Source organism: Phaseolus vulgaris, chromosome 6 (assembly GCF_000499845.2).
Source record: "Phaseolus vulgaris cultivar G19833 chromosome 6, P. vulgaris v2.0, whole genome shotgun sequence".
Lineage (NCBI taxonomy): Eukaryota > Viridiplantae > Streptophyta > Magnoliopsida > Fabales > Fabaceae > Phaseolus > Phaseolus vulgaris.
Window position 1 is genome coordinate 11,270,641 of NC_023754.2, and position 20,941 is coordinate 11,291,581.

Sequence of the window (20,941 nt, forward strand, 5' to 3'; positions counted from 1 at the left end):
TGCTTAATCTTTTATTAGCTCTAGCAAGTTCTACATTTCTATTAAAATCATTCAGGTTTTCCTTTGCTATAGAACTAATTTTCTTTACATGCATTTCTAAATTTCTTTTTCAATTTTTTTATGTGGAAACTAACTAAGTATAATGAAAATAGCTTCTCGATAAGCTTTCCTAAGAGAGCACGAGTCTAGGAAATGTACCTCTCCGTTGGAGTAATCAACAATGAAATTTTCCAAGGATGTCGAGGTGTGTATGGCATTCATTATGAGGCAAATGTGATCTTCACTACAAAAAAAACTTTTATTAGAAAGGGCCAAAGGCGGACACTAATCACAAAAAGCCCATGCAAAGATGCAATTAACGTAGGCTTTGCCTTCACACAACTTTGAAGCTAATATCCTTGTCGCAAAAAAAATTGTCGGGTGTGTGGCGTCGCAATAAGTTGGCTTGCGTGGGCTTTGCCTACAAGTTGCCAACACAAAAAATTACAAATATTAACTTAAGAGGGGGTTTAGCCTTGGACAGAAAGTGAGGGCTTAGGCTTAGCTAGGGAGACAATAAAATTAGCGTGGGCTTAGCCTTGGATAAGGGGACAATAAAATTAAAAATAAAGTGTGGACTTAGCCTTGGATAGTGGGACAATAAAATTAGAATAAAGCGAGGGCTTGACCTTGGTAAAGTGACAATGAAATTAGAATGGGCTTAACCTTGGATATGTGGACACATAATTTTTTTTTTTGTATACACTATTGTTGGCAGCTATTGAACTCCACCTTTAAATAAAAGTTTGGATTTTAAATATTAAATATTAATATTTTTTTAATTTGCTTTTTTTTGCAATAGCATTAAAAAGAAAAAAACATCAATAAATTGATAAGTTAAAAACTAAAAAACAAAAGTAATGAATAAATTATTATATTGATGAATAAAAAGTGTTTAAGCACCGAAAGATCAATAATTTTCAATTTATAATAACTATTTTTTTAAAAAATTAGTTTGTATTTAATAATAGTATAGATTATCTTATATCATACTTTTTCTCATTTTTTTCATATAATCTTTCTCTATCGAAGAAAAAATACTATACAATAAATAAATGCAATTTTTTAAATTCCAAATCATCACCAAACATATGTAATATTGACTATTCATTCTCTCATATTAGTCTTTTATTGATACCATCTCTAAGTTTAATTAGTTATAGCATACATTTCACTGTTATCTAAATTCATAATGACTAAAGAAGATTAAAAATACAATGTATAAAATCTAAAATTGATGGTCTTTCATATAAGAATTAAAATGTAAAATTTGTTAAACTACAAGGACTACCAAGAAATTTAACCAAATAATGATTTATGTAGAATTTTCCTTGTCTTTTTACTGGTAGAAATTTGCATAAATTAAGGGTTTTAGACAATGTTGGTCATTGAACCAATGTTATCAACTGGTTTCGTTCTTCCATGGCTACTGGATGCATAACCAACATTGTCCTCACTTGACATCTCTTCTCCATGTTGAACCCAAACTGTGTAGTTAGGTTTAAAACCATATCGTAGCAAATGAGCCCTCACATGTGATGGTGGAAGAATTTTCTCACAGACACACTTTATGCAAGGACACCTTATCCCTCCTTCTATAGTATAAAACGTTTGATCCTTTACCTTTGAAACAAACTCACTTACTCCAGTAATGAATTGTTTGCTAAGTCTCCTTGAAGGATCAAGTCGTTCATACATCCATCTTCGATCCATTTTTCTGCATAGAACATATGTATATAGTAGTGATACAAAACTATCATACCATATCACAATGGTGTGAAATCAATTTTGACTAGTAAAGTGATTTTCAACTTAAAATATTGGTAATAAATTGGTTGTAAACCAATTTTTCTTGTTTAATTGGACGGTCTTGTGAAGCCACAAGATTTGTCAACAGAAAAACCTAAATACTTATCTCAACAGAAAAACTACAAGATATATAAAACCTAAATACTTATCTCAACAGAAAAACTACAAAATTGACCTGAAGGGCTTACCACTGGATGTGTTTAAGAGAGTCACCAACTAACCTGTAAGCATAAACAAATTTTTCTTTCAGATTTTAAGTGTAAGAGTACTCGAATGTAGGAAGAACCAAATGAATTAATAATTAAAATTGGCAGCCCAGTAGATTATAGGTTCTTCATATACCAAAAGTAGTCTAAAAAAAATGAGAAACAAATGAAAACAATAAGAAAAAAATACATGAAATATTTATTAGCAATAAAACCTGTAGAAAAAAAGTTTGATGATTCTTTACCTTGTCTGTAAGTCTAATTAGTTATTATGAACAAGTACAATCATGCTATCACCTAATATAAAAATACGAAGCGTGATGAACCAATTAAATTCTTATGTACATCCAATTGCAGATACATTACAAAAAAAAAGTGAGGATTCATGGTGAAAAAATGAACAGGTTGAAAGTAAGCAGCAAAAATTTAGTAAAGGGATCAATGGACCAATTTATGTTTTTAATTAGTCAATTATCCTCACAACAATAAGCTTTAAAACTAATAGTTCATTTAGAAAGAATAAAATAATTATAGAATGCAGTTTTGAAAGTAAAACCTTGATGGGAGATGAATTGCTGCCAGACCCACTAACTGGTGACCTTGGATTCTCTGTCAAGTTAGCTGCATATACATAATGCTCAAGATCAAGTTCCAAACCCACAAAAGAACAATTATGGACAAAAAAATAAAGTATGATTGAAGTGCATACAAATGACATTATGAGTGATGTGCAATAAGTGGACTAAAACAGAATCTAGTTTTTTTTTTTTTATCAGCAAAGAATAAATAAAATTATAGGGACATTTCAGGGATGTCCCAACCCTTATCCATAGACTCCTCCACCACATATGGAACCCCCATGTAATTTAGGCTTCCCAACCTGCAGCAGATGAATCTCACAGCAAGTCCCTACATATTTGGGTTTCCCCACGTTTACAATAAAAGCTAGAAAGCATCATAAAAAATGGTTCTCAATCCCATCCTGCTGATATGCATAACCTGCTGACACTGAACTCACTTACAGTGGTGCTCTCCCAAACATGTAACACTATAATAATCTGCATAAACCTTAGCTTAGAAAGAGTATTCGCATCCAGAGTCACAAGGATGATGAATCCTTATTACTACCAGAGCTCTGCATCATCGAGACCAGTTCTGCAGCTCCAGTTTGATCTACGTCTAGCCGGCTCCCATATGTATTCACCACCAAGTTCCAGCTACAGCAATTTAAAGCTCCACAAATTTTACTATTTTGGCCAACTTTGAATCTATTCCAATCTTACGCACACCTGCATACAAGACAAAAAATAAAGACTCCACTGAAACCATACACCTGCAACAGAGGAAGGCTCCTGCACCATATCATCCCTCTCACGGTAGCTCTCTTCTTTGTGCTAATAACTCCCTCCAGCTATATTTACACCGCCTACTGCCTTCGTCACACCAAGTAGCTGCCTTCCACCCCACTTACTTAAAGCCTGTGATGCATACCATTGGATTTAGGATCCAATCCACCAAAGAGTATGTGAAAGAGTTTGATTTATGTTTTAACCATAACCATGCTTTGATTTGGGCCTTTTGGAAAATCTCCTCTGCATCTACTACTCCTTGCTTAAACACCTCCTCATTCCTTTGATCCCATATACTCCTCACAATTGCTGCCCAAACCCCACTCCAAACCAAATTTTGTTTATAATTAACATGGTACAAATGGAAGCTCTCAAAGTTGATCTTTATGTCATTATGTTGGACAATCACTATACCAACCCATCTGAAGCACATCGACCATACACACAGCGCATGTTTACATTCCATAAAGAGGTGTTGATTGGATTCTATCTTGGTCTGACAGAGTGCACATAGTGGGTTACTCAACACTACCCCTTTCCTACTCAACCTCTCTCGAGTTGGTAGACTATCCAACAGGGCCCTCCATGCCGTGGTCACCACATTAGGGAAAGCTTTAGCCTTCCAAAGAAGATTAAACACCCCAAGGTATGGCCCTCTTCCTTGGTTAGCCAAACAATCATATGCGGAACTTACTGTAAAACACCTTTCATCTTTACTCCCCCACGTATGCCCATCCTTCTCCTCTCGTTTCAACCTGATCGTAGCCAAGTATTCTAACATCTCTTCTTCTAGCTTGGATTCCCACTCAAATCTTGCTCGTCTCCACCTTAAGTTCCACCTCCATATCACATCGTCCCACCTACCAACCTCTTCCACCTTATGCCCCTGATTCAAAGACAGAGAAAATAGTCTAGGAAACATATTTTTAAGGCTAGAATTCCCAGTCCAGACATCCTCCCAGAACCTTACTTTGTCACCACATCCTACTTTCCACCCTACTTCATTTTGGAACCACCCTTCATCTCCACCCTCCCCACACGCTTTGGATAGATCTCTCCACCACCAAGATTGAAGTCTCACTGGAGTTTGTGAGACTTCTGAGCCCGATCCATACTTTGAGACCACCATTTCCTTCCACCTCCCCTTCTCTTCACTTATAAGACGCCATTTCCACTTAGCCAGCAAAGCTAAGTTAAAGTTCTGGATATCTCTAAGTCCCAGCCCACCTTCCCCTCTTGGTTTGCAAACCACTTTCCAACTAACCCATGAGATGGGTTCCTTCTCCTTCCCCTAACCCCACAGAAACGTTCTCTGAATTCTGGTAATACTCTTACATACCGCTACCGGAGCTCTAAAAAGAGATAGATAATATAGTGGGACAGCAGTAAGCACAGATTTGATAAGGCATATTCTTCCCGCCATAGATAAAAATCTCCCTTTCCACACATTAAGTCTGGCTTTTAAATTATTAACCACCGGATCCCAAAACTTTTTCCTCCTAGGGTTCCCTCCCACTTCCAAACCCAGGTATTTAAACGGGGTACTCATCTGTACACAGTTCAAAGTCTTTGTGTAGCATGCCATATTGTGACTGAGGACATTGATACCTGCTAATTTTGATTTGTAGAAATTAATCTTCAACCCTGAGATCACCTCAAAACCTCGGAGAATAGCCTTTAAAGTCACCATATTGCTGTAAGAATCCTCACATAGGAACACTGTGTCATCCGCAAACTGGAGAATAGCCAGTTCGATCTCATCCCTACCAAACTTGAGGCCTGTGAGCAGCCTTTCCTTCAGAGAGTGTCTTACTATACCATTCAAGCCTTCTGCTATCACTAAGAAAAGGAATGGGGCTAATGGATCACTTTGGCGCACCCCTCTAGAGGGTTTAAATTCCTCCGTGGGGCTTCCATTAACAAGCACTGAGACTGTGGTACTTTCCAAACACCCTCGGATCCAAGCAATCTACTTACTATTAAACCCCAGCTTTTGTAGCATGTCATAGAGAAAAGCCCAGCTAACCGAGTCGTACGCTTTCTCAAAATCTACCTTCAGGCATAACCCACTCCTCCCTCTCCTTCTCAGATCCTCAATCGCTTCATTGACCAAAAGCACACTGTCAAGAATCCCCCTATACTTTAGAAAAGCCGATTGACTTTCATCTATGACGGAGGGTAAAACCTTCTTTAATCTTTCAGCTAAAACCTTAGAAATAATCTTATACATAGCCCCTACTAGAGAAATAGGTCTATATTGTTCTAGCGTTACGAGATCCCTTACCTTAGGCACTAGTGCAATGAAAGAAGCATTGCACCCTTTTGGAATATAGCCAGAAGCATAAAAGGCAGCCATAGCACCCATAACCTCTTCCTTTATGACCTCCCAACTCTTCTTAATAAAGTTAAAATTAAACCCATCAGGTCCTGGGCTCTTCGACCCATCACAACGCCATACTGCTTCCCTCACTTCTTTCTCTGAGAATTCAGCCATCAAGCTGGTATTATCTTCCTGGGTTAAAGCTTTAAACTCCACCCCTTCTAATACTACCTCGAAATCTTTTGAGGCTTTGAATCTTTTTTCGAACATCTTCTTTGCTTCGTTACGAACAGTAGGCGGTTCCTCACACCATTGACCCCCCACCTCTACCCCTTTAATTTCATTTTTTAGGCGTCGCCATCTCAGTGTTGAGTGGAAGAATTTAGAACAGGAATCACCATTCTTAAACCAGCTGGCTCTAGCTTTTTGGCATAAAAGGGACTCCAACTTCTTATCAGTCTCCTTCAGTTTACTCACCAACCCAATCCTATGGAGCCTCTCACTTTCCATCAAAGCACCATTGCAGTCTTGACAGTCTAGCGTCTCTATTTCCTTCAACAGTGCCTTCTTCGTGTTCTCCATATTACCAAATACAACCCTGTTCCATACCTTTAGATCACCCTTCAACCTCTTCAACTTCTCTTTTAATACCGTGAGTGCATTCCCATGTATTACATAAGAACTCCACTTCTCCTTAACCATCACACCAAAGCCCCTTTGCATAAGCCAGGCGTCTATGGTTCTAAAGGGTTTTGGGCCCCAATCCTTATCCACAGACTTCACCACTATTGCACAATGGTCAGAGACCTCCCTGTTTTGCACATACTGCTTACACATGGGCCATGTTTGCATCCATTCTTCAGTTACCAACACTCTGTCTAACCTGCTCTTGGCCTTCCCATTAGAGTTAAACCACATAAAGGGCTTACCCACCAAAGGGATTTCAAACAAGAGATTAGCATCAATGAATATATTAAAATCTCTCATTTCGCTTGTGTTGTTGTTCCTCATGCTAACACCTTTCCTCTCACCATTCTCTCTAATGGCATTAAAGTCACCACAGAAGCACCATACCACATCTGAGGAGGCCTTTTTTAAATCTGACAGTTCCCTCCATAGCACTATCTTATCACTTACAGAGCAGGCTGCGTAAACATTTACCACCACACACCTACAGTTGGATTTAATATGTTTTCCAAAAACAGCAATGAACCCCTTCTCCATCACATGTTTTTCATAGCAAAACGCTTCTTTATGCCATAATGATAATAAGCTTCCACTACCATTATCACCTCCATAATGTAGCCATCCCACTTTGTTGTCCCCCCATAGGTTGAAGCATCTTGCATCCGTAATGGCATTCACTTTCGTTTCTTGAATACAAGCAAAATTCACATCCTCTCTTGCAATAATATATCTCAGATACCTAGCCTTAACACTTCCCCCCAATCCTCTTATATTCAGATTAACAATCAACATAAATTATCATTCTTGTTTCCCTCCTCATATTTCTTCATAACCTCTTTATCTGTCTTTTCCAAACATATATATTCGTTAACAATCTCCTCCTCATCCCCCCGACATTTTAGTCCAGCTTTCTTTCCAATCTCCCATAATTTAGATGGATCCGCCTTACCACTAGGCCCAGAAAAACGTAAATTGCAATTGACAACTTCCCCATCAGATACCGAGATTGAGCACATACCGTCTCTGCCGCTCGAGGAAACCTTAGCTTTAGCACTCCTTGAAATGAGTCTCACAGATCTTCTCGGAAAGGATATCGAGTCCCCCAGTTCAAAGAGCCCTTTCAGCTTTCGTCTTCGTGGCGGAGCGGAAGTGTTGCCTTCTCCGTTTGCTTCCTCCAGATTGTCCCGAACCAGTGTTATTTCCTCTCCCCCGACATGTAGAGCCTCGTTCACCACATTCGTCGTCATTAACATATGCACCTTCGTTGGATTCCCATTATCGCTTCCTTCACTCTCATCGGCCCTTCCTCCCTCTTTTTCACCGTTCGTGATGTCGTCCAGACGGTCTTCCTTTCCTTCCCCACATTCACAGTCCTTCTGCACAAACCCTGCCTCAGAACCATCCTCCTTGAGTTGGGCTGGATTTGAGGATCGTAAAACATGATAATGGGCCTCCAGCTCGTGGCCCATATTTTAGCGCACTGGAGTGTAACACTCCACCTCTATGACCGTTTTTGCCAGCTCAGCATTTTCGACACACCCATTGGTTGAGTATTCACGATTTTTTGTAGGGTCACAATCTAGGTCTGCACCTTGAGCCACCCTCTGGCCTAAGCTTTCTTCATTCATGAGGAAACTGCACCCACTCCTCTGACAAAAAAGATTTTTTGGATATGATTTCCCAAAATGCACATTTATTTTTTGCCTACTCTGATCACCGTCTTCCGCCGTCTCACCTACCTCCTCCTCCCTTTTTGAACGAACTACCTCCCTCAACTCCAACTGAATCTCCTCCTCCCCGCTTCTGGTTGAGTAGGCTGTTTCTTCTACATATGTGTCCGAGGAAGGCACACTATCAGACGATCCGTAACCACACTCGTTTACCATATTCAGCTCACCATAGTAGACAGGGGTCTCTTCTTCAATAAGGATACAACACCTTTGTTTATTGATTTGCATACTCTTCATCGCTCCAGGGTTATGATTATACCTGCATCGCACTTGTAGCCTAACGAATTCCAGATTCTCCCACAACATAGTGGAGGGGTCAATGGAGACCAGCGTAATCGATTCCCCCAGCACTTTTGTAAAGCATTCCTTGTTCCAGTAAGGAAGTGGTATCCCATAGCATCTCAACCACATTAGTTTATGGTCAGCCACGCACGACGTCATCCACGACTTTATGCTTGTGAAGACATTGTCAAACCATTCATTATTATCCTTGATAATATCCTTAGCTTTCTCCCCTTCTCTTGGGGTCAGAAGGATTAGGTTATCTCCCAACTTTCTTGTTCTCAACCTGTTCAGGCCTTCTTTCACTAAATCCTCACTCAGTTGGTCGAAGTCCATGCCTTCCTTTAGTTGCCCAACAACACTTTTTTCCATCCAAGGGAGAATGTGCGTTTCAACTTCTATCGTTGTCCCCTTCCACTCTTCCTGTTGCACTTTCCCTTTCACAGCTTCAGCATATGACAGATTCCTTTTCTTCTCCACCCAAACCTCCTTACGCTCCACTCCCTCCCTCTTCCTTCCAGAGTGCGATGCCCTTGGATCCCTCCTGTCCCCCTTATGTACTCCCATTCTACTCCTTCGATATTTCGGTATATTTACGTGCAATTTCATGTTCCCGATATACAAGCTATCCAGGTCTCTCTCCATGCGTCCCACGTTTCTCACTTCAAAGAACCTCACAAAACCAAACCTTCTCCCCCATCTGTTCAACCTTCTTGAGATAAAAACTTCTTTCCCCCTAGCCTATTTTTGGAAAATCTTCACCATGTCCATCTCCCCATATCCATGAGGGAAGTTGGAGAAGAAGAATGTAGCATACTCGTTTGAGTACCTGTCGTTACCCCTCCTGCCATTGTAACCTCTGCTTCCCATTCTACAACATGCTAACGCACAAATGCTTCTCTTTTGCAATATTTTAATATATTTGTACAGAATCTAGTTAATACAAGGAAAAGCAAGTTATATGGCAGGCCAGTCTTTGGATCACGATACCTATATTATTCTAGAGAGAATTCCTTAACAATATGTGGGTATAGTGGAAATAGACTAAAGAATTCCTTAACAGTAGATAACATAAAACTGATTGTTCCATGCAAGGAAAGCATATCCAAACTTCCCATCCCAAAAAAATACTCAAGTCCTAATATCATAAATAACAAGAATACAAGCTATCCAAAGACAATTTTAACCAAGAACTGCAACATTAGAAAAGGAAAATGCAAGAACTACCAAGTTGATAAATGAGATCTTACTTGGCAGGCAAACCAGTAATCGAGCAAATAGGTTGTTCTGGATCTGAAACAAAGTATAATAATGTTACTTGGAGACATGTTTTGCATGATTATAAAAAACAGAAGGTTAAGATACATACTTCATAGAAGCTCTATCTTTGAAATAAAGCAAACTAATCAGAAAAGACTAGGCATGTTATTCATTCCACCCTTTCATCATAGTGTTTGGTTGAGGAGGTGTGAACTATTGCTTAATTATGTTAAAATTACTCAAGGTATATATATAACCTCCTCATTGGTTCAATTTTAACTTAGAAAATACCTGCATCCTTTAACTATAGCTCCTCATTGGTTAAATTTGTCTTTTAATGTTAAGTAATTATATCTGTACAATAACCAGTTAGTATAGACAGTCATTGACACTTACCATCTCTCTTTACAATATTAGGGTGTGTATTAGCATGTAGGTTCATGCATTATTTCAAAAAGGTGTAACTCTTTGCTTGTAAAATTACGCGTAATGGTTGTTTTGTATAACAAGGAGAAACATGAAAAAAAGTGAAGAAAAGAATAAAATTAAGAAACTACTGTAAAAGGGTATGAATGAGAATAATAAGAATGAGATTTTTCTCCTTTAGCACACCTCTAATTTTCATGATGCAAAGTGATGAGAATAGCAAAGACATGATGCAATTTCCCTCATCAACTGCAGCTGCTGCTAATCATTCTATTACCTTTGGAAACAGTTATATTAACTTAGACCTAACAATCTGAATATGTGAATTCTAATCATTCTAATTTTATATCTGAATATCTGAATATGTGAATTCTAACAACCTGCACAACACTAGATAATTACTGCTAACATTATGCCTCTTTATTCTTTAACATTCACTCATTTCTTATTCATAATTCTTTTCTAGGAATTGTCACACGCACACTGTGGTCAATTTCAATCCTTGATAACACATTTTAAATTAATGATAATTTCATAAAGTCTCAATTACCTTCTACTACATATATTCTAGGGAACTAACAGTAGTCACATGCACATAAACCTGCACAAAATTATGAATAACCTTTTCACACAGATCATTACAAGTGAAATTTTATAGGTATGCATGAAATTTACAAGGTCGCATATTAAAGGAACTGGTCTTGGTTTCAAGAGGGGTGCTAAAATTACTGGAAGCAGAAGCATTCACACATTAATTTAAGAAGAAGAAAAAGGAAAGTTGAAGGAGGAGAAATAATGGTACCTGAGAGCAACCTCAGCATCACACAGAATTGATAGTTTGGACCTATAAGCAGTATAGTATTGTTAGAATATTTGATAGAAAATAACTTGTCCTGTGTAAGAACTGTTATCAATAATAATAAAATAAGAAAAGAATGCCCTTTTATTATAACATTCAACTTTTAACTTTGCTTTCAACGTTTACCATAACATTTCATTTGCTGATTTCTTTAACAAAATAGTTTGAACACTCACCTCAAAGCACTATTCTTCTATTCTGAATTGATTATGGTTGTGATCTGCAAACAAATAAGAACTGTTAAGGCATATTTGTTTTCCACCTGAAAACACAGCTGTTACTCTACATCTTCAGACTCTGGAAGAGCATGATTATTGTCATAAATAATGACTCCAAAGATTTGATAAAAAACTTCAATAAAATTTCCTTCCAAAACATTCAAAGTATACTAACTAAGCTCCTTTACAAATACACTGCTATAAACAAATTAAAAAAAAGTAAAGCATTACAAATTGCCCTATCATTTTAAAATTATGATGGATATTGTTTAAGGGTACATTAGAAATCAACTAGGACTCAATATTTCAACCTTAGAAATGTAGCTCAAACACTTAGCAAGCAACTTCATTTTTCAAGATAAATCATGAAAACTTTAACAAAACAAACATGAGAGAAAGGAAGAAAAAAGGTTACCTATAAGAATGATACAAATTTCAGCAACTTCAATACACAAATATTGTTACAGTTTTGAGTTTTTTTTTTAAAAGAAAAAGTAGATAAAAAAATGTGGAAAATGATAATTTATAAAAGAAAAAAGAAATAGGGAAAAACAACATGGTCGGTAGGAACAAAAACATCACCGAAACTTTATCTCAAATGCTGAATGCTCGTCCATCTCTCTATCTTTCTATCTATCACTCCCAACTTTGTATGCTCCACAATCATCTACTTCCCATATAATCAAATGCCCATAATACCAAATCATTTCTCGTGTTTCTTTCTCATTTCACTTTTCTTATCTATTTTTATTATATTACTCACACCATAACCACCATTGCATTTCTTGGCTTTTATGCCACTCTTTTCTTTCTCTCAAATCACATTGCTCAAATTTTTTTTATTTCCTTTATATAAACCAACTTCGATTTAAATCTAATTCTCCACCAAACCAAACATCTTATTAAAGACTGATTTGATTAATGGCAACAACACCAGTATGCATTGTCCACGCTCATATCAATATATATTGTCCATGGGAATATATATGTATATAATTATAAAAATAGTCAAATAGAGTCTACAAAATTGTTTAATGGAGAAAAGGCAATGAGTATGATTACATATGAGTTGATTTGAGGTACAGGGAGGTCATAGATGCATGGTGTGATATATAGAGATATGCATATTAGTCCAAACATAGTGACAAAAGCAATTACAAGAGAATGATCAACTCTACTTAGGTCACCATGAACCCTAACCAATGAGAAAATCGAAATAAAAACGAACTGTAGAAGAAAAAACCACAGAAGAATGAACTGCTACTGCGAGCACAAGTAGCATGTAAATTGGAAGAAAGAACCAAAGAAGAACAATGACTATCAGTGTAGGAGCTTGTTCTTAAATTTGTGGTTTCGTTTTCGAGGGCAACATTTGGGAAATTTGGGAAATTCAGGGCGCTATTGGATGGGTTTTTCAGGTTTTTGGAATGTGTTTAAGGTTGAAGCATGTGGAAATCACTCAACTGAATATGGTGAAACAAATTCTCTAATATCTCATTGTCTGAAAACGAGAAAGAGTAGGAATCAATAACAAAATTACACAACATAGAAAGAAAGGAATCGAGATGAAAACACTAGTACAAAATTCTTCAATAACGACATCCTTCAAAGACGGTTTGGAGAGAACCATCGTTAAAAACTACGCGGTGGCAATCTTGTAATTTTTTCGAATTTTTTTTGAACTTTTAACGACGGTTCATCCCACAACCGTCGTTAAAAGTGCGTGGGGTGGACTTACAACGACGGTTCATCCCAGAACCGTCGTTAAAACCTGTTTTAAACTCCTTTTTTCCCACTCTCCTATTTTCATTCAGAAACATAAAATTTCCCGCTGCCCTACGACCCACCGCCGCTCCTACGCGCGACCGTGACCAAGCACCGTGACCGTCGCGACCCAGCCGCACCGTGACCGACTGCCCTACCGCACCGCACCGCGACCCTTCGCGCGACCGCCCCTATGCTCGATCGTGACAGCCGCGACCGCGTCCGAGCCGCGCCGCCTCTGACGCACGACCACACCGCGACCGCACTGCCTCCCGTGAACCCTAAACCCCTAACGCACGACCGCACCGCGACCCATTCGCGCGACAGCACCGCCACACCGCGACCCTTCCCTAGCCGCCCGCGCGATCGCGACCCTTCCCCAGCCGCCCACGCGACCGCGACGACCGTTCCAGCGACAACCCTGCGCGCGATCCTCGACCGTTCCAGCGACCACCGACCCTGTGCTGCGACGCACGTCCGTGAACACCGACTCCTTGCTGCAACCGCTTGTCGTGATCGCCCATCCATTTGAGGTTAGTGTATTCTTATTTATTATCACCTATATTTTGAAAGTATTTGTTTTGAGTTTGATATTGATTCTTTATATTGAACGCATTGGTTCTGAGTCCGGAGGTGTTCGACCTTCGGCAATTTTCTGTCATTATATATTGTTTTGACATATTGAACGCACTGGTTTTGAGTCCGGAGGTGTCCGACCTTCGGCAATTTTGTTTTATTTTTTCATGATTACATATTGAAAGTATTGGTTCTTAGTTTAGCAGTTCAATGGATCGGAGTTGGATTAATACACCACGAATAAGTGATACTTACGAAAAAGGGGTGGAAGAGTTCATACAATTCGCAGAACATAATGCCATTAGTTATAAGAATGGAGTAAGGATAAGGTGTCCTTGTATCAATTGTTTAAATGGAAGGATATTGACTGTTTCTGAAATTAGAGAACATCTTTTGTGTGATGGATTTTTGAAAAGTTATACAACATGGACGTGGCATGGTGAATTGTTAAACTTGCCAAGTGTGCACGGAGGTTCGGAGGAAGTTCATTTCTCAATGGATGATAGATTAGAAGACATGATTCGTGATGTGGGAGCAGAATCATTTGCTAATGCAGTTTTTGAAAATATGTCTAATGATGCAGAGACTCCTTTGTATCCTGGTTCAACTAACTTCACACGATTATCAACAGTGTTAAGGTTGATGAATTTGAAGGCAATGAATGGATGGACCGACAAAAGTTTTACAGAATTGCTTCAATTGTTTAAGGACATGCTTCCAGAAGGAAATACCTTGCCCAATCGAAATTATGAGGCGAAAAAAATACTTTGTCCAATGGGTATGGAGTATAGAAAAATACATTCATGTCCTAACGATTGTATTTTATACATATATGAGTATGAAGATTTAAGAAGATGTCCCAGGTGTGGTTTGTCACGTTATAAGGTTAAGGTTGGTCAGAATGATGAAATTGATGAATTGACAAAGGAAGGTCCTCCTGCTAAGGTTGTTTGGTATCTTCCAATAATTCCAAGGCTTAAGCGTTTGTTTGCAAATGCAGATGACGCTAAAAACCTTAGGTGGCATGCAGATAATAGAAAATGTGATGGATTACTTCGTCATCCTGCTGATTCTTTGCAATGGAAGAATATTGATAAAGAATTTCCTGAATTTGGAAAAGAATCAAGAAACTTAAGACTTGGATTGGCAACTGATGGAATGAATCCATTTGGAAATTTAAGTAGTAATCATAGTTCATGGCCCGTTTTGTTAGTCATTTACAACTTACCTCCTGCTTTGTGTATGAAGCGTAAATACATGATGTTATCTATGATGATCTCTGGTCCAAAACAACCTGGAAATGACATAGATGTTTATCTTAATCCATTGATTGAAGATTTGAAATTATTGTGGAATGAAGGGGTTGATGTGTTTGACGCGTTTAAAAATGAATCTTTCTGATTGCATGCGATGTTGTTTTGTACTATCAATGACTTCCCTGCATATGGGAACTTGTCAGGTTATAGTGTGAAAGGCCATAGAGCATGTCCAATATGTCAAGACAAGACATCTTATGAGCAGTTGAAACATGGAAGAAAAACCGTGTATCTTGGGCATCGTAGATTTCTAAAGAAATATCATCCGTATCGTCGATTGAAAAAAGCTTTTAACGGATACCAAGAACATGACATTTGTCCCACTCCCTTAAGTGGTGTTGAAATTTATGAAAAAATCAAAAATGTTAATGTGACTTTTGGAAAAATGAAGAAGAAGCAAACTGTGAGTGAAATATGGAAGAAGAGATCAATCTTTTTTGATCTTCCGTATTGGTGTAAGTTAGATGTTAGACACTGTCTAGATGTAATGCACGTAGAGAAGAATGTGTGTGACAGTCTAATAGGAACACTTCTGAACATTAAAGGCAAAACAAAGGATGGTGTGAATGCACGTCTGGATTTGATTGAAATGAATATACGAGAGGAATTGGCACAGAGAGAAGTTGGTAAACGTACATACTTGCCTGCAACGTGTTACACTTTGTCAAAGAAAGAGAAAACAAGTTTTTGTAAATGTCTTAAAGGTGTTAAGGTACCACAAGGCTACTCTTCAAATGTGAAGAGTCTTGTATCTATGAATGATTTGAAACTAATTGGCTTAAAGTCACATGATTGTCACGTTCTAATGCAACAATTACTACCGGTGGCTATTCGTGGAATCTTGCCCAAAAATGTTAGGCATACAATCACTCGACTATGTTCATTTTTCAATTCCATATGTAGTAAAGAGATTGACTCTCAGAAGTTGGATGAACTTGAAGAAGAAATAATTGTTATCTTGTGTCAACTCGAGATGTTTTTTCCTCCATCTTTTTTTGATATTATGGTACACTTGGTTGTTCATCTTGTAAGAGAAATCAGATTGTGTGGGCCAGTTTATATGCGATGGATGTATCCAGTTGAACGATACATGAAGATTTTGAAGGGATATGTGAAGAATCAATGTCGTCCAGAAGCTTCCATTATTGAAAGATACATTTCAGAAAAATCTATTGAGTTTTGTTCCGAGTCCATGTCAAAAGCCAAATGTATAGGAGTTCCTGAAAAAGGTTGGCACTCTCGTAGATTCATAAGTAAATCTTCAAGAGGTGTACATGTCATAAGCAAATCTAGAGAAGAGGTTCTGCAAGCACACTTGTATATCTTAAATAACACTGATGAGGTGTTACCATACTTGGATACACACAAAGACATTGTCAAATATAAAAATCCAAGACAATCAGAAAAATGGGTGTTAATTGAGCATAACAAAACTTTCATGTCATGGTTTAAGCAACAAATAATGAATGATCCATCAGCATCTGAAACATTAACATGGCTTGCAAACGGTCTCAAATTTGATGTTTTATGTTGTTCTGGCTATGAAGTAAATGGTTGTTTGTTTTACACAAAGTCTCGAGATGATAGGAGTACAGTGCAAAATAGCGGAGTCACCTTGGAGGCAGAGTCTATGCAGTTTTCAACTGCAAAGGATCAAAATCCTGTTGTGGGATCAATGCCTTATTATGGTGTCATAGTAGAGATTTGGGAAGTTAATTATACCAAGTTTACTGTACCTGTTTTCAAATGCAAGTGGGTTGACAATAAGACTGGTGTCAAAGTTGATGAATCAGGAATGACTTTGGTTGACTTTCGAAAGATAGGTTATCATGACGAACCATTTATAATGGCACATCAAGCTTCCCAAGTTTTCTATATCCAAGATCCTACGTCTGACCACTGGTCTGTTGTGCTACATGGAAAAAAACAACATAATGACCCAGAAGATACAAACAATGACATTTGTGAGATTGAATCACTTACAAGAACGACCATCAATAAAGAGTACGAGGATGTTGCTGATGTTGTACATGCAACTCGAAATGATCATGATGAAGGAATATATATTTGTATGTACATGTGATTCGTGTTTAGTTTTACAATATATTTCATTTTCATTATATTTCATATTCTTGATGCTTATTATATTTTTTTGATAACAGGAACATGGCAGATGATAAAGTTTCCCATTCAAAAACTGGTAGAGGACCTACAAGATTGAAGAATATGTTTAAGAAGATAACTAAAGATGACAAAATACCTTTGTCTATTGATATCCACACTGGTGTGCCCACTGGGCAACATGCAAAGAAATATAGGAGTTATCTCGGAGTACTTTCTCGTGAAAGGATCTCTATCTTAACTCAGTCCTGGGATCACGTGACTGACCACGAGAAAAACATGATTTGGCAAGATATTCTGGTATGTAACTGTTTTTACTTTGCTAAATCTAAAGTTCTTTTATACTTTGTTTTTGTTTATGAACTAATTCTTTCAAACAATGTAGACGCATTACAACATCCCGAATGTGGAAACCTTGAAAACGAAGATTCTTTCAGATGTGGGTGTCAAGTTTCGTCAGTTTAAATCAAAATTGACAACAGATTATATATATGGGAAAAGGAAAGAAGAAAATCCTTGTGCAAAATATGCATCCATTAATGAAGAAACTTGGTAGCAGTTTGTCAATATTCGACAAACTGAAAAATGGCAGGTTAGTATCACTTTTATATTTGAATATAGTTTATATTAACGTATTACTAAATTTTGAGTGTTATGATAGGAGGTTCGAAACAAAGCAAAAGCCAATCAGGCACATAATGATACCCCACACTTATTGTCTCGTGGTGGTTATAAGTTGCTAGAGCAGAAGATGCTTGAAGAAAAGATTAAAGCACGTTCTACTTCCTTTGAGGAAATGAATAGTGTAGATTCTTTAAGACCTCCATCCCCACCACTCCGACATGAGATGTGGAAGGGTGCCCGTATAAACACATTAGGGACATGGAGTTCTAAGTCTACAGAACAAACAGTTGAACGCATTGTAAGTTTGACAATTTCTTTTCAATGTGTTATTTTAAATTCTATGTATTATTTTAAATTCAATGTGTTGAAGTTTGTCAATTTCTTTTCATTTTTTTTAGGATTCTCTTAATGAGCAATCAACACAAGGGACTTTTAAACCATGTGGTCGCAATGATATTCTTAATGTTGCTCTCGGACGACCTGAACACCCTGGACGTGTTCGTGTAGCTGGATATGGGGTTGGGATTCGGTCATACTTTGGACCTCCATCACACAACAAGGAACAATTGTCCAATGAACCTAGCCAAGAGTATTTACTACAACTACGTGAGCAGTTAAAGGCTGAGGTAACTCAAGAGCTTAAAGAAAGCTTAATGGAGGAGTTTAGTGCGCGAATGGAAATGGAGTTCAAAAAGCGGTGGGAGGGTTTAGGACACTCACAGCAACCACCTACTATGGTAGAAGATGAACCACCTCCGCCTCTTATTAAGAAAGTCAGCACTAAAGGGAGTTGTTCGGCAGTTGATCTATCAGGGGATGACTTTGGCTCAACTAGCCAATGCGAATTATATGTTGAGTGTAATTCTTTGACCCGATTCGTTGCCTTGGGTAAGTGTTATGAAGGGGTCACAATGTTACACAATGTGCCTCTTCCTTCTAATTTCATGAAGGTCACGGTGGAGAAGGTCCTTTATGGTGATCTTGCAGTTCCTGTGCCGACATCAGAGGTGACAATTGTGGCAGAGGCATTACATACTTTCGTTGCCTGGCCTAGACATCTCGTCAGACCTATAGACTCTATGGTATATATTTGCACTAATACTAATACAATTATGATATATTACATTCTAACTAATTTAAGTATTTTTTGTTTTGATGAGTAGCAGGAACCTAAGACAAATTTGCCTCTGGGAAAGAAGAAAATAGTCTCCATTGATGATCCTCTGGCGGCATTGGTGGAAGTTGCTACAGCTTTAGATACAACCGTCTTAGAGGTTCCATGGAATGCCAATGTTTTTGGAAGGCATAGTAATCTACCGTTGTACGTTCACATGTCTGATTTGTTGGACCTTGCATCCGGAGATCAAGAGATTAACATAACAGTTCTGCAATTATGGATGATGTAAGTTCAAATTTTAAATTCTTTATACTTTTGATTTATTAAATATATTAGTACTAACTTATTGAAATTTAGGTATCTTTCTGGATTATGCTTTGATGAGGGGAAACATAATATATATGGGTTTTTAGACCCTCAAATCACTCAATCAATTGGAAACAAGAAGTCGGAAACACAAACATACATCACCACTGCCTTAAAGAATGGTGGAAAACACATTTATTTTGCTCCGTACATCCATGAGTAAGTTCTTATTTATTAAATAAGTTTTAATAAATTATTGAAATAAGAGAAACTAATTAACTGATTTGTTATACAGGCGTCATTGGCAACTATTGATCATATCTGTTCAAGATCATACCGCTGCATGGTTTTGCTCCTTGCATAAAAAACCTCCTGCCTATTTTAAAAACATTATAGATAGGTACAACAGTTTCATTTAACATTGATTATTACTTATATATTATATAATGTTATGTATTCTAACATGAAATCTTATTATTTTAGTGCTTACTCTGGATATAATATGTTGTGTGGGAGGAGAACTTCAAACGCACAAAAACTCACTTGGATGTACCTTAAGGTATTTAAAGTATATTTCTTCACTTAATTTAATGTGTTTCACTCATTCATTTAATACATTTATTTTCACATGCAGTCCAACAGGCAACCTCAAAATTATGAGTGCGGTTATTATGTTATGCAGTGGATGTTGACTATTTTGCAAGCTGAAATTAAGAAAGGTTGGGATAAGGTAATACTTCAATACAATAAACACTTTAAAATTTGAGATTTATTAATCATGCACTAATTCAAAATATTTCAAATGTCACAGTTGTTCAACGACCAACACCCGCTAGATTTAGAAGCATTGGAGTGTGCCAGAACAACATGGTCAAAGTATTTTGTAACCATGTATAACACTCTAGTATAGATAAATCATTACAATGACAAATTTTTTCATATATTACCAAACTTTTTTGTATTATGTTATAATTTGTTGTATGTAATTTTTATATTTAAATTATGATTTGAAATGTTTTTATTTTCTGAAATTGAAAACTTTATGCAGGTTATTTGAGATTTTTTTAAAAATAAAATTTTTTATTTTTTTTTAATCAATACATATAACGACGGTTCCACTTGGAACCGTCTTTAAAAGGCACACTTATAACGACGGTTCCTAGAGGAGGAACCGTCTTTGAATGTCGCGTAAATTTTTTTTTGGAAAACAGAAACCTCCTTTAACGACGGTACCCGTCGTTATAAGTCCATACCTTTTAACGACGGTTCCCAGAACTGTCGTTAAAAATTCATACCTTTTAACGACGCCTGTAATAACGACGGTTCTGGAACCGTCTTTAAATGTCGATTTTAACCGTCGTTAATTTACCTTTTTGTACTAGTGAAACCTAGGGCAAAACCGCGGAGACTCCGTTTGCGTTCTCACGGTGGCACGCTGCTCAAGCTCAAGCGTTAACGGTGACTACTCCCCTCTCTATATGGACAACAGTGGCACGCTGCTCACGCTCAAGCTAAAGGCTATGAACGACGATGACTTCTCCCGTATCAAATGCAATCCTCTGAAAAAGGTTTAAATTTTTTTCAAAATATTCAAAACCTTAATAATTAAGAATTTTCAAATAAACAAAAATTAATTGTTTGCGTGGGTTTCACCTTTAGAATTTAATTCTTTATTTAAATTTAATTTAAAATGTTTAGCGTGGGCTAAACCTTCAAACTTTTAAATTTTTATTATTTTTATATTTTCAATAGTGGTCGTTTCAGCCACGCAACTTTTTTTTTAAAGTTTGCGTGGGTATAACCCACGCTTTCTCACATTTTATTTAAATTTTGTGAATAACGTAGGCTTATTTGACACTATTTAGTGTCGACCTAAGACCTTCGTTTTTTTTTTTTTGCAGCTAAATAAGTAATTTCTTGTAGTGCTTTTTC

At 37.4% G+C, this 20,941-nt stretch overlaps 2 long non-coding RNA genes and 1 pseudogene across 3 annotated transcripts; 2 read left to right on the forward strand and 1 right to left on the reverse strand.

Annotated features, from left to right (window-relative positions):
- Window positions 1–1,261: 1,261 nt before the first annotated feature.
- Window positions 1,262–20,602, reverse strand: LOC137831100 (uncharacterized). Of its 2 annotated transcripts, XR_011084336.1 has the most exons (7): window positions 20,398–20,570; window positions 11,144–11,187; window positions 10,911–10,952; window positions 9,673–9,709; window positions 2,611–2,675; window positions 2,037–2,069; window positions 1,262–1,756 (listed from the first exon to the last, which is right to left on the reverse strand). It is a non-coding gene; the product is annotated as an uncharacterized lncRNA (long non-coding RNA). The 2 variants fall into 2 exon arrangements; XR_011084337.1 differs by lacking the exon at window positions 2,037–2,069 and having other exon boundaries at window positions 20,398–20,602.
- Window positions 13,736–16,897, forward strand: LOC137833035 (uncharacterized; annotated as a pseudogene).
- Window positions 18,942–19,722, forward strand: LOC137833604 (uncharacterized). Its single transcript, XR_011084702.1, has 4 exons — window positions 18,942–19,228; window positions 19,305–19,409; window positions 19,493–19,568; window positions 19,644–19,722. It is a non-coding gene; the product is annotated as an uncharacterized lncRNA (long non-coding RNA).
- Window positions 20,603–20,941: the final 339 nt, after the last annotated feature.